Genomic DNA, 13,919 nt, shown 5'->3' on the forward strand with positions numbered 1-13,919 from the left:
TTTTTTGTTGTTTAGATAGAGTAATAGAATGACACTTGTATGTAGAAAAATATATTTTGTGTTTTTCTCAGCGGAGACATTGCAGGGCCTGGAAGAGCCAAAGATGTAAAACAGTGATTGCAGAGATATTTGGTGATCCAAACCCCCAATTTCTGTTTTTTCTTCAATCAAAACCTTAATCTGTAAACTCTATATTTAAACTTGTGTAAGTCCTAAGCTACTTTCAACCCTATTCTTGGTGTACAAGTATAGAAACATAAGCAGGAGTTAAGGCTGTTAGAGGTATTTCTTTTTAGAGTGCAAAGTTTCACACAGGTCAGCCACATAAGACTTAATGAAGATATATGGAAAGCTTAAAGTGTGATGAATAGAGCCTAAACAAAAGAGGAGGCACTGTGTGCACATAGGGTACCCATTGAACAGGTCTCTACAAGGTATGTGAAATGCCCTGTGTTCAAAAGGCCATACCTCCCAAGGAAACTTTTGTTGCTGCTATTTTCTACTATTGACATAGATGGATCATTTCCTGCTGCCACTGAAAGCAGGCTTTAAATATTAACTGGGGTTCATAAGCCTCTATGCAACTTTTATAAATCATTACTGCAGAGCAGTAGTCAAAAATGCCATCTGCGGATTTTTTTTTTAAGAAAGGCAGTCTGAAAACACAAGGAATGGCTTAAATTTTTCCTTTTAATTAGTATGAGAGAAGTAGTTGTAAACATCTGAAGAGATTACATATCTTAATAAATATACTCAGTTCTGAATTAATTCAGTGTTAATTGTATTATTATGTACATATATGTAAAAAAAATAAAATTTGAAAAATCACAGGAGTTTATTTATACAACTGTGTCTCCTAATGTTGATTAATCATTTGCATTGCTGTTGAATGTTCTACAAGGCACTATTGAGTAATATAATACAAATCATCATAACCAACATCAGAATTAATCAATTACTGATTATTACTTCTGAATATTCTGCATTTACACCAGACAGGATTAGCAAGTCAGTACAGATTCATTCAAAAAAAAAAAAAAAAAAAAAAGCTAGAGGGTATTACATTAGGTAGAATAACAGCCTAAATTTAGATTGGCAAGTTATTTATGTCACTTTCAAAATGGCTACCGTATGGAATGCTTCAGGGACTTTTATGGGCATAAAACCCCAGTTCTTTCTCCCTGGTACTTTGGATGACCTTGAGTAACTCACTTCTCTTTGACTGTGCTCCATCCCTCTGGCTTCGTCTATTTATACTGCTAGCACTTCCTCTTATCATGTGTACAGACTCACAAATTGTGATCTGGCTATTTTGATGTAACATTTATATGAATGATAATAACAGTGATAACAATAAATGTATCGGTTGTTTGATTCTGAGTCTATAGGCAAAAAAAATAACACTTAAGTAGTGGCTTCTTTGCCACAGAGAAATCAGCTAGAAATAAATTGTTTGTTAAGTCTCGTAAACATATGTATCCTTTAAAGAATTGAACAGGGTCAAGGAGACATAATGTTCATAAAGCTGAACTAGAATTTTGTATGCCTTGGCACATTGTAACTGAAATTATTCTCTCTTGCACTGTTCTAGAATCCCTGCAGTATTTCATTTCTCTTTGAGAGTTGTAGGGCAACAGCAGCAAAGTAGTTTGAGTCACTCATCTTCTTTTTAAGGCTTTAGTTCACATTCAGCCAAAGAAGTTAAATTAATGTTTTTCTTGTTGTCAGCAAGAGGTACAAAAAGATATATATTACTTATAACTTCTATCTAGTGAGTAGTTATTGACTGCAAAAGAATGAGCAGATCAGGCTTGGAAAGCCATTTAGTTCAGTTGTGCAAGGTCCCAGCATTCCAAATTGGCTGGAGTGAGAGAACAGTAGCATAAGGGAGGCATAAACACTGTAAGGGTTGGAGCAATTTGATCCTTTCTGTATATGCTCAGCACAATGTCAGAATCAGTAAGAACAACAAAATACCATAGAGTGTTTGTGGCTTCTTTTACATTGCTGTAAAATGCACTGTAGAGGGTTCGAGAAGACTGAAGTTTGGTGGTGGTGGGGGTTGGTATATGGCAAAAAGAGTTTTGGTGTAGAGCTGCACGCTCATGATTTTCAGTGATTTGGTTCACTGACAAAATCTATGAGGAGGAAGGAACGGACTAGTGTAATCCTGACAAAACATCTCCCAAAAGCAGTTGTGTTTGTAGTTTTGTGTTTCTCTAGTTCAATAAAAGTGACAGAGGATCCTTTGCAGAGTTTGAACTTTACTCAGTCTCTACTGACCTAATTCAGCTTCAGTACAGGGTGAGGCAAGAGTAGGACATTTCTGGTTGCCATCTGGGATGGTCTGAGATGTCCTCTGGAGATCACCCAAGCATGGACTCACCACACATGTGTCCCATCTCCAGTTCCACCATGGGAAAGCATTTTCTCCATCATCAGCCCCTTCTTGTGCAAACACATGGCATGAACTGTCCAGGTGGTGCATCCAGGTGTAGAAGAAAGGCAGAAAGTGAACTTTTTTTAGCAAGTTTATGTTGGGATTCTCCCAGTTACAGTAGTTTTGGTGATGGAGGTCCCATTCTCAGGCAGTTTGTGAATACTTTATTTGGATAGCATTTGTTCCTCCCCAACTGTTTGTGGGGGTTATTTATATTAATTTTATTTCTTGTCTGCTTTTTGTGGTTTTTGTTTTTGGAGTAGAGTTTGGGGATCAGATTTTGTTTCTGTTTCTTTGCCATTTTCCATTTGGTTGGTTTCTATTTCTTCCAGAAGCCTTTCCTTGCCTCAACAGCAGCTGAAGCAGGTTATTCCTCGCCCTACATTAGCTGTGCCCTGGATCCAGCTGAGGCTATCCACATCTTCTGGCATTTTCCAGGGGCTTCCACAGCTAGAGGCTTCTGCAAGCCATTATCTGATTGCTGGGAGTCTACTTGTTAGATATTTCCTGATATGCCAGTAATTGAGGCAGGGGGAAGGCTTCCCTTCTTTTAAATCTTGATTTCTTCCCCCACTCCCCTGTAAGCAGATTTTATGGGAGGGAAGGCAGAGTTCAAATTTTATACTCATAGAATAAGATAAATTTTATTACAAGGCATCTTTAACGTGCATTTTCCTGAGTGCTAGCAGGGAAGTCTAAGTTATCTCTATGTTTTTCTTCCCTCTGTGGACTCATGCCTGAGGAGAGTCTCACCTCTGTGAGCACCCATGGAGTGGAGCACTGCATCCCAGGTACATGGCTGACTGATGTGATTAAGTTCTGGAGAAGTTATAAAAGAAATAAAAGAAGTAGCTTGCCAAGTGTTGGATAACTTTCTTAATAGATATTTATGATAGCACTGTGATGTGCCAGGAAAGAATGACTAAATGAAGAGCAAATCAGTTAAATCAAGTCTTTGGATGTAAATGCTAATTGTTGTTCCTGAGTACTTGATCGTAAGATTTTAACTTCCAATATCACTTTCTGCAAAGAATATTTTACAGTAGCTTTTAGCTTTTTGCCTCAACAGATAAAGTCAGGCATAGCACTGCATTCCATACTGTGGTTTGAGATGTGGAAGGCAATGGAAGTGACTGAAGGCATGGGAACTGTCCTGTGATGCAATGGGAAGCATTTTGTTGTATAGACAGTGTTGCAGTCAGTGTTAGGATGGGGAAAGGGATACCAAAAATACATACTGGAACCATGAGTTAGTTTTATCATCCTGGTACTCTGAATTACCCAGTTAATACAGAAAAACACATTAACAAATACAGTTTAGAGTTGTTGTAGGAATTTGTTGTGTTTTTTTGTTTTTTTGTAGCTGCCTTTTATTTGTTGTTATTCTTACACTTCCAATATCTCTCCATGCAATAAATGCTGACATTTAAAGTCTTCCTTTTTCAAAACATGGTGTAGGCTGTGACAAGCCATGAGGATGCTGATGTCTTCTTTGTGAGGAGGAGCTTGATGCTACTGGTTGGGGCTTCTTCCTTTTCATTTTTTTGTGTCCACTTGGGTTTAAGTGCTGTAGCCACCCACACACAAAAGTCTATGTTTTGTCTGGCAGTGACTTGGAGGGTGAATGTGACACTGTTCCCAGAGAGGCGTTCCCTGGAGCTGAAGCTGGAACAGGAGAGCCAGCAGTCACTGAGCTCAACATAGACGCTGCTGCAAAGCAAATCCAGTTCGGGTTCAAACAAGCTGAGACAAATTCTGAGCTCTTGTAACCTCAGGCCAATATAGGGCCCACATCGTTCTATTGTTAATGGCACAAATCTCATTTACTGGAGTACAAGAGGTGCAACTGTAATTTCCCTTCTGAATCTGAGACACACAGAGGATAGTAACTATGGTATGGGACTTCTGTGAAAGCTAAACACTTCTGGAAAAGTAGCAGGAAGCCTCATGCAATGCATTAGGTTGCTGAAATGGCTACTTAATATCTCTGTAGGTGGCTGAATCCCACATATAACACTATAGCTAATCAATCCTTTTGTGGGTGTTATAAAAGGTATGTATTATAACAAAGTCTAGTGATTTGTCTCTATGAAGGACCTTGCAATTACACAGTATAAGAAGAAAATCAACTAATGTTCTAGTTAGTGTGAGGACCTCTTATTTAAAAATCAGTTCTTGTTTCATCCCCATTGACATCTATATAATCTTTTCAAGAAACTGGCATGTAGTATTCTTCTACATAATTCTTCAACAGTCATCTGGAATAAAGAATAAATACATATTACAATATGGCTACAGTAGGTAGAATATTTGCACTTGGATGCACTTAATAGATTCTCTCTTTTCCCACTAATTACTTTTATTGTGTTTTCAGTTCTCCAAGAATTATTATAGCTTTGTCCAACCTTTCAAAGAGATGCTCTGACTTTTTCTGTAAAAATGCTGTTTTTAAGAGTTTTAACTACATTGAGGGCAGTCAAATATGTCCCTTGATAAATAAACTGACTTGACAGTGTTCTCTACTACTATTAAATGAAGCTATAAGCTCTCCTAAAATGTCTGCTCTGCAGAAATTGCTGTGGATGCTAGGGATCTGGACAGATTGTAATATTGTCTGATCATACTTTTGGGGAATCTAAGGAAAAGGTTTCTTTTTAAATGAGTTTTTCCTAGCCATTAAAGGCATTTTTTATATATCGTAGTTTGCTCTTGCTATTGTAGTTCACATTCTCCTCTGACCACCATCATGGGAAAACTTTCAGTGTTTTTCACTTCAGCCAAAGAAACAATAGCAGTTATTAGTCATGAACATGGACTGGGAAGTCTGCCTTGTAAGGAAAGGCAAAGAGAATGGAGTTTGAATGAAGAACAAGAAAAGAAGGCTTAGTAGGGAGACCACCGTGTTCCAGTATTCAGAGTGGTTACAGAGAAGGTGGAGACTCTCTTTTTTCAAGGATTCACATGGAAAAGTTGGGGGTAATGTGTCCAAGTTACTCCTGAGGAGATTCTGATTGGACACATGAGGAAAATTTTTTGCAATTAAAACAATCAGCCAGGGAAGTGGCAGATTGGACAACACTGGATATTTTAAAGATTCAGGTGGACAGTGTGCTGAGGCATCTTGTCTAAATAATGCTTTTGCCAAGAAAGGTTGGGCTAGATGATCTTCAAGGTTGCTTCCAACCTGGTATTCTGAAAAAAGTAGCATTCTTTCCAGGTGACACTATTGCATCACTTTTGTGAGTCAATCTGGGATTGGTTTTTGTCAGTGCTTCCAAATTTCATAGTGCTTCATTCTAGGAGTACCCAGAGGAGTCTGTGGGTGTAGAGTGAACTAGAAATATAAGACAAAGCTGAGGAAAAAACAGTTCAATGTAATTTTAAGTCTGTTTGCCTCTCCCAGCATGTCACATTAAAATTTTGGTGTCTCAACTGCATGACAGACATGCTTTGCATGTAAAGCTGAGAATTTACTGTAAGTCTAATTGGAATCGTAACAGTCTTGCCAAAGAAATATTATTAGTCCAGTAACAAAAGTAACTTACCATGCAAGTTATCTGATTATTGAAGTTCAATCGCAGTAATAATAGTTTAATTCTTAAAACTGACAAACAAACTTTACACTTTCAATGGTTTCATTCAGGGGAAAGGGTTATGGTGCATTGTCATCCTGAATCCTTTGCCAACAGAATGCGGTGAGGGGTTTTTCTATCTCATACTTGAGCGGATCATGTCAGGGGATACTTTTAAGCATTCTATACCTTGTTTCTTTTGTTTTTCTGTATTACATCTGCATTTTTTGTATAATTTGTGGGTTTTTTTATGTTGGAAGCTTGTCTTTTGTTACTCTTGAAGCCATTTTCACTCAGCTCCAGATGTATCATCTCTTCAATGATTAGTGGTTAGTCAATGATGATTTCTTGATAGCCTTAATCTGTCATCCCATGTTTATATTTTTCAAAGTATCAGTTGTTTTCCAGTATTTGTTTTCCATGGTACCACCTAATTTATTCTATGCACAATAGAATGTGTTACTAGAATAGTACTTGTTATCACTATCTGTTACTCAGAGCTATATCAGACTTATTATAGAAGACACATATCACCACACAATTCCACAAACAAAAGCAAAACTCAAATTAGATAACAGTCTGCTACAACTAAAAAAGCTAAAGCAAAGCTCCAGGCAAGCATAAGACAAGTCCAGACAAATCATGCTTGATAAGACCCAGTCCAGTGGCCTTGCAGTGCAAGAACAAACCCTGTGGTTTCTTGTTCAGCAATACCATATTTACTGAGTTAAAGGGCTACAAAAGTGAGACATGGGACAAACTGTATTGATATCATTTGTAAAACTGAGAATATATTCTCAAATGAAATTCGTTGCTGTTCACTTGTTTTTGAACCATTCACAGTCAAAATGACTAACACTGGGAAGCAACTGAGACAGCCACTGTGAAATGCTCCCTGGGCGTTCTAGAAATCAGCTAAGGGAAATAGGGAGGTTGGTCTTGAAAGTAAATAGCAGCCTGCTAACAAGGTGGTGCCAATTCTGTATTATGACTATATTACAGAGTTGGGAACTACAGAGGTCTTAAATAATACTTAAAAAATTAGACTAATTACAGAACATTTTATATCAGAAAGGTGTCTCTCTGGGTAACATCTCTTTTCTCCTGTTCTTCTTTAGCATTTTGTGAGCTTTTCACTTGTTTTGAAAGTTAATATAAACAAAGGAGTTTAAGTCAAACACTCGATGTGAGTGAGTGTGAAATCTTGCCAATGCTCTGTCACGTTAGATTCTGTAGTAGTTCACAAAAGAAAGACATAGGAACAGTCTGACAAAAAAATAATTACAAAACTCAACAAAAAAGCTCCACCACAAAACTGAGCACCTCACCTGGAATACAAATCAAACACCAGCCTTTTCTGGTGCTGACACAGATCAGTTACAGTGTGAAGCTGTGGGCAGTCAGTGGAAGCCAGCTAACCTGTAGTCCTATTTACATAAGCAGAATTTGCAGACAATGACCAAGAACTTCAGCTTTTTTAGCTGTGCAGACTTCTGCAAGTTTTTGAGACAATGAGAAAGGATGCCAACTCCCCAAAGCTCCCTCATTTCATTCTCCAAGTTGAGAAGCAAGAATAGTAAGGGAGAGTAGAATCTTGTGCATCTTAAAGCAAGGCCAGAGGATTTATCCTCTTGGTCTGTTGGATGTTTACATGTTTACACGTCTAGTCAGGAATGGGGCTGTGTCCAAATTCAAAAATCACAGATTATTCCCCACTAGGAATCCAGTCACGTTGACCAACACATCAGTGCCTTTACAGGTAGATATACAAAGTGTATGAATTGCTTTCTGGAAACATCAGCCTTGCCTCACTCAAAATGGTGCAATCTTAGGTGACTGGAAGTGAGAGGTAGTACAAATAAAAATTGCTTTCCTTCCTTTTCTGTCTTGGTTGAAATAGGTTGAAGACCACTTTGCATTTGGCAAATGTTCCAGCACAAAGAGATTACTGAGATTCAGGACCAATGCCTTTAAGTGAATCTATATAAAATCTACTAATTAAAAATTCTGTTTTCATGTGCATTGTTCTCATCACAGTCAAATAAATAGCTAATTTAAACAAAGGAAATTGGACAAGTAAATGAAGAATAAGAAAATGGTGTATGATATTAATCTGTTTTGTTATATCTAGGATTGTGAATGAGTGCCTGGATAGCAGAGACGTGTCAAGACTGATATGAGAATTCACATCAGCTAAGGACCTGTCTTAACTTATTCATTCATGTACAAGAACTGTTAGTTAAAAACTCCAAGAGACTTCTACTTGAGAAAGGATTGACTAAATTATAACTTTACTCTATGTGAAATCTGAGTGCAAATATGGATTATTTTAGCAAACAGCTGAATGGTGGTTTTTCATCCGTTCTACAAGGACAATCCACACACACACAACATATGTGTTCCTCCTTTAATTCTGCCCACACTACTGGAGTGTGAAGAAAAGCATCTAGTTTCCAATTGGGTAGGTTAATAAAATAAAGAAAGGAGTGTGTTAACTGTCATATATTTTCATCAAGGCTTAGCCATTCTGGTTATTTTACTGTATTCATTCTAGCTTGATATTCCACAGATTAACCTTTCCTTTAACACTGTCACACCCCACCAACTGTGATTTAGCAAGTACATAATTTATCACTTAATAAGAATGTCCATGTTAAGCACAGTGGGAGTTTTACTGGCAGTAAAATCTGCTTTTCTCATAGGGAAAATAAAGACTGAATACAAGTGGACTGAGAAAGTTTCAGGTCTCCTGTAATGAGAATGACCTTAGAAAGAATGGAACTTTTTATTAGCAAATATTTAGTGTGTGTGGAGGTTGTCCTGAGACATTCTTTGAGAATAAAGACCCTTATTTACCTCACATTAATAAAAAGTGCGGACAATGTCCAGAGTGATACTGTGTGTCTTGAGCAGTTAAAAAAATGCACTTACATTATTATAGGACTAAATCTCTAAATATGGTCCTTACTACCTTATCATTACATGGTTGGGGTTTTTTGGGGTTTTTCTGGGGATTGTGCTTTGGAGGGCTCTTTGTTTAGAGGTAATGAATCCTCTATTTTGTTAACTCTTCTTCAAGCACAGAAGAAAGCTGAAAAGTTGCAGAACTTCCAGCTCCCATCTTGTCTAAACAACCTGAATCTTTTTGGGCTGCTACATGCAACATTCCTCCTCCAGCAAGAAGTATCCCTTAGACTAGAGTATCTAGCGTAGCATGCTGACAGGGTCACTTTTCTAAGAGAATGAAGAATAAGCTGTTTCTGTTTCCTTCAGTCTTTAAAAAGTGTTGATGTATCAGTTTCATTCTTACGTTTACCCCTGTGGATATAAATCTAAGGCAATAATATGTGGTGGAGATGGGGCCAAAACCCAGCTATAAATGTCTGATGTCTCTAAACCAGTCAGAGATCTCGTTAAGTCTGTAGTAAGTTCTGATTGTTAGTGAAATTCTGGGGCTTTTAAAAAGAAACATATGGATAAGGTCCAAACCTTATGATTTGTAGGTCCTATTCTAAAAGCAGTTCTCCAAGAGAATGGCACTATTAATTACCTTTTCAAATTCATTTTACCTTTGCAAAGCTATATTCTGTAGAAACTAATGATGAATATGGAGAAGTTCCTGACTATCAGAATGAGAACATTTACAGGATCTGAACTCTAGGACTATGTGTGTGGCTCTTCTTTTCAACTTAATTTTTCTCTTATAACTATTTTCATACCACTCTAAATTATGTTAATCACTGAATGACTTCTACCATAAAGGAAGGAAAGACTTTTCCTGTAAAGAAAGCAGAAGGAAAAAAGTCCCCTCTAGTAGGGACTCTGATGCTGATATGATGGCAACATAATTTGAGATGAATAAATGGATGAAAGTCTTCTCAAATCAAATATACACTCAAGTGTGCTATTACTGCTTTTTTTCTTTTTTATTCACATTCACTATTCTTTTAAATAGAACTAGCATTTCCTGATCACCACAGAGAGCTATAATTTATTTTTACTTCATTCTGTGGAAAATTTTATTTCAGAGGTAAATAAATTTACTTAATTCTAGACAGTACGTTTAAGGAGAATGCAGTAAAGGGAAGAGAAATAAAAAAAAGTAATATGATATGCTATACTTGTAGCTTAGGGGAAGCTTCAGTGTTAGTGAATCACAGTTAACAATCACAGCATCACCTTTAGGAAGGGTTTTTGAGAAAATAATCTGTGAAAAGCTCTTGGGATATTTCTGTAAATTCCTTACTGGCTACTTTCTCAGAATCTCCCCACAGAAACATGCTTCAAAGTACATCTGAAGAAGGAATTTTCAGTAGTATTAGTGATAAGGCAGCTGACTCATATTACTTTGAACTTGGAGTGATTTGACTTGTGAAGATAATTGGTTTAACCCACTAGTGAAACCACAAAGATCTATGCTGTTCCAAGGGCCCCAGAAATCATTAAGAGGTCACACACATGTGCACACAAAAGTCAGTGTTCTTTTCTTCCCCTATCAATTTTTCGGTCTCTAAAAGCAATATAACATGTTTTATTTTTTTTTAATAGCATCATCCACCAGCATCGACAATCTTCAGACCAAATTGATGACCATACAGCAGATAATTTGTTTTGATGCAGCAGCTTCATTTTTCAGTTTTCCATAGGGAATTACTGCATCTGAGCTTAATATGTAAAAGCTCAAAATCTGTAGATGGTAAAACATACATGGGACAGTTTCCACCAAGATAAGCTCATGTCCAGCACCCATATCATTAATGTTACTTGAAGGCCATAGTAAAACTCACTATGAAAGTTGTGATGATGAAATATATGATGCAAAGCTTAGAATAATGAAATATATGGAAGAAAGGTTGAAGTGATTTGCCTATAGAAGTTACTTCTAAAGCAATGAGGAGCTTGGGCATTGTTAAATAATTATAAAAGCTTCCTCTCTGAATTCTCTATCAGCTTCACAGTAATATTCCCATAGCTATTATTCTCACCTTTATGAAACAAATATATCAAAAATTTCAGTAACTTGATAAGTGAAACAGCATTGTGAGAAATGGAAGGAAAAAACAGATCAAAACCATTGTCACCTGAAGATGTTATTTTATAATTGTGTCTTAAAGGTTTTTCATTAGTTGGTTGGTAGGTTTTTTTTGTAGGGGTTGCTTAACTTCGGTCCTTTGTTTCCAACTCTTCTACCTCCTTCTCCTCCCACCAGGTGGTGCAGGGGTACTGGGGAATGGGGACTTGTGGTCATTCAATGTATAACCCGATGACAGTACTTCACATACATATTCATTTATGAGGCAACATTTTCTTCATGTGTGTATTAGGGCAATACAGATCATGTGTAGGCAGATTTGTAATATAAGCAAAAAAGAACACATGGAAATTAGAGCAGCAAAGTTTGAAAGGAATTAAAAGATCAAAACATTAAAAACTTTGTGAACATCACACTGTAACTTCCAAATCAGACAGGTTTCATTATTCAAATCAGTGTTGATGGGGTCAGGATTTTGGTTTTGCTGTTGTATATGTTGAGAAATAAATTCAGTGAAATGAAATAATGTTTATCTTTTTTTATTTTTTCTGTGAACAATTCTACTTAAAAGGGCAAAAGTGATGCATTGGCTTCCAGTCAATTGAAACTTTTGGTCCAAAAGGTTAGCTCTTAGAGAATGAAGTATGATAAAGACTGAAAATTTTGTTGTCACTATAGAAGAATTTAAAAAAAAAAAAAAAGTTTTAAGAAATCATGTTGTACTGATATATATATTTAAAATTAATCAATGCTCTTATTAATTTTTTTCTTTGAAATTACAAACGTTCTGCAGAAGTTTGTAGTGTTAATACTTCTCATGAAGGTCATGCCTCAGTAATGCTAAGATAAGGGTCATGTATTTCACAGGAAATGTCTCTAATAATCCTGAAGGTGTTTAAATTATCTGGTTTTTCTTGCTCTTCCTGTTTGGTTTTTTTTCCAAGCTGGCATATAAGCATCGATTAAATGAATGATAAGGTTCATGTTTTATCAATTTTTCACTTTTTTAATTTAGAAGGTACAACTTCCTATCACATTTGAAGTTGAGAATTATGGTTGATATAATAGAGGTCTGATACCAGTGGAAGTTAAAAAGGAAAAAGTTGCCTTGCAAATGTCAAGGCACCTTGTGGTCCAAGATGATTAAAACTAAACTGTTTGCTATATGAATCCCAAGGTGCTGCTATATCTCAGGTTCCATGACATTTAGCCACTGACTTTTCATAGCTTGTTAATAATGTATAGCAATCCCAGAATAAATTTGCAGTGACAGAGCTGGCCTGTTACAGTAGAGCAGTTAACTAGATTTATTTTGGACAGAAAATGCAGATTTGAAAATGAAAAAAAAAAATCATTAATAATGTCAAAAGAGATTGCACATTTACAAGACTATTTTAGCCAAGACAGTTGCTCAGCAGATGTACTTTTCATATTGATCTATTATTCTGCCAAAATTCCTAATTACCTAACTGAGAAGTATTAACAAAACATTACCACAGTCGTCATTCACACTTACAAAGAAAAATTGATGTCCCAAACAAATTTCATTGTGTGGACTGGTCCATGAAGTACATTGATTTTACCAGGTTGAATAAGTCACACAGGCAGGTAAAGGTTACAGTATAAATGTTTTCTTCTAAGTAAACTTGCAGTTAATCCTTGCTCCCAGACAAACCTAATAAACTTTTATGTTGTAGAAACCATGTTTTTTCTGAACCTTATACCTCACCGATACACAAATTATTCATAAGCTTTAAAAGGTCACAAGGGAGATGAAGAAAGAGAAAGAGAAGGAAAAGGGTACAGGTGAAAAATAGACTTAAAAGATGAGTTACAAAACAGACTCAAAAAGTGGTGAGTTACAATAGGATATAAATTAGAGTTGTAGGGGAAATTTGGCTGACATTTAAGTTCTTACATATTTTCTCTGAGTTTGAAAGTTTACTAACATACAAAAAACTTTACTGTGACTGCAGCCATAATTGTCATAGACCAAAACCCTTCATTTAATTTTCATAATAAATTATAATTAATCACTTGGGAATTGTTTTAAATGTAATATTGTTTTAAATGTAGTATTTGGTGTAGTAGAAACGTTTGCATGCCACTAGCCCTTAGAATGTAGAATTACATGAAGTAGAAGTTTGACAGCAGTTATCACTTCTGGTTTTTTAGCAGGAATCTTCTGTAGGACATCTAGGAGTTGAAGTCTCTTACTGATTTACTCACTCTTTATATGGAAATGTAAAAAGTACAAATATTTTTGCAACTCCAAATTTGTTATTGCAAAATTCTGATTGGGCTTGAATAACTCCATTTCAGAATAAAACTCTCTTGAACAAGTTTGTCAAGTTTCCTTACGCCTTCTCTGACGACTCTTTCCAAGACTAAAATAATTTATCCTCTTAATTAACATAAGTTTCAGGATCAAAGCAATTGTGAGGATGTTTCAGACTTTTCTGCATTTAATGTTTCGATCTATAATCTTTGATACAAGAGTCTAAGCAGTTGAGTTTATGCTGAAGTGTGAGGAACTCTGGAAATCAGCAGACATTCAGACCTTTCCTCAGATGTGTTCTGATTCATAAATAGATTCCTCTACTGCTCTTCTTGGGTTTGATCTGACAAACTCCAGACTAATGGAAAAATAATTACTTCATTCTCTCAGTCTAAGTTCTGCTAATTCTTTGCAACAGGTGTGTGTTTTTTATTGATTGATAAATCATAATGTTCAACTTCCAAAAAAAAATAAAATTAAGGTATCCCTTTTTTTTTAATTTGGTAATTTTCCCTGCTTCACTTGATATTTTAATTATTTTATTTGATATAATGAAGAGCAGGAGTGCAGACCTGTAATCATTCTTCTATGTGCTGC

At 36.1% G+C, this 13,919-nt stretch overlaps 1 protein-coding gene across 1 annotated transcript in view; it reads left to right on the forward strand.

The window, feature by feature from the left end:
* The window catches only part of LOC126640159 (protein eyes shut homolog), a 673,551-nt gene that overhangs the window by 301,701 nt on the left and 357,931 nt on the right, over positions 1 to 13,919 (forward strand). The window lies entirely within an intron of this gene.

The sequence above is a fragment of the Myiozetetes cayanensis genome, unplaced genomic scaffold (assembly GCF_022539395.1).
Source record: "Myiozetetes cayanensis isolate MyiCay16 unplaced genomic scaffold, myiCay2020 scf2-11, whole genome shotgun sequence".
NCBI classification, from domain to species: domain Eukaryota; kingdom Metazoa; phylum Chordata; class Aves; order Passeriformes; family Tyrannidae; genus Myiozetetes; species Myiozetetes cayanensis.